The sequence below is a fragment of the Strongylocentrotus purpuratus genome, unplaced genomic scaffold (assembly GCF_000002235.5).
Source record: "Strongylocentrotus purpuratus isolate Spur 01 unplaced genomic scaffold, Spur_5.0 spur5_scaffold_12, whole genome shotgun sequence".
NCBI lineage: Eukaryota > Metazoa > Echinodermata > Echinoidea > Camarodonta > Strongylocentrotidae > Strongylocentrotus > Strongylocentrotus purpuratus.
Window position 1 is genome coordinate 32,917,581 of NW_022145597.1, and position 1,378 is coordinate 32,918,958.

Below are 1,378 nucleotides of genomic sequence, written 5' to 3' on the forward strand. Positions count from 1 at the left end.
CGAATACGCACGTCAGTCATCCAATTAAGCTTTGCATAAAATTATTCAAACAGAAGTATATTAAGACTTAGTGACAAATTCATCAAATGAAAAGCAATGCACAAATGTCACATATGTATGCCTAATCACGAAATTGAATGCACGAATACATACCACCGTCTGTCCGGCGCGAATTTGAATGCTCTTTGCACGCTTTTCTAAATTGAATGCTCGTTTTGCACGTCTCATTGACAAGAGTATGAAATCGCATGCTACTGATGCTACTAAATCAAATTGAATGACGCAATTACCTTTTTAAATGTTGATCCACATAGTCATTCAATTTCGCACGAACTTGAATGAACGTAACGTTAATTCGGATGCTAAGTTTACGAAGTTGGGCGGGAAAACCTATATTATTATTAATTCACCATAACCCAATTTGTTCAACTGTCAAAGTTGTGTCATATTTTCTTCCACAAGTGTTATCGTTTTTTGTTTTATCCGCTCAGAGTCAATCTTCCACCTCCAAACAGCACCATTTCCTGTGGCTGTATACTAACCCACAATAAGGCGGAAAGAAGGCATATGACATGACCTCGGTCTTTACCGTTTATACACTCCCCCACTAAACCAACCCTCTCGATCCCAAACGAATACTAACACGGACTGTATAACGATGACTTCAGGAGGACAGGAATGAAAGGGTTTTAAAAGGTGTCTTATCACACGTTATCTAGGATGGAAAAAAAATCGTCATTGTCCTTTCTAATGTGTGACATATAAACCAAGTTGACGTTGTACAAGAATATTGAGTGACGCGAGCTTGGTAGTCAGTTGTGTTTCGCATTCTTAAAAGCCCGCTCTTTTCTCGTCAACCCGCATTTTGCACACCCGACACCGATCTTAAAATATCGCGAGTTTAACCCAACCTGGCTCTTGAATAGCATACGTCTCCTTGGTATTCGGATCAAAAATGGATCATTCATAATCGCATTTATGACCTTTATATAGGAGGAATGATTGATGGAGAAATTGATACCATACGATTTTACTGTGATTTTTTTGTACTCGATATTTCATACAGAAACTTTATAGCTCACAGATGCTTTGGATTTTGACAGTGACTTGTTAACATGATTTGCGTGTACGTGTTTTATTTATCGTTCAACTGCTCTAACATGTGTTTTTAATTAGACCATGGACGCATAAAAGATTTACAGCGACATTGAGGCCGGTAATGCAACCCTTTCTGTTATCTGTTTCACTTTCACAGAACAATGTCGCTCTGAAAAAGGCCAGAGAATTGGATCCTACACACTTTTCGCAAGTTTGTCAAATTGAAGCCTTTTGAGCAGAACTCATAATACTGGACGATTTGATAGATCTTTAAGCCACC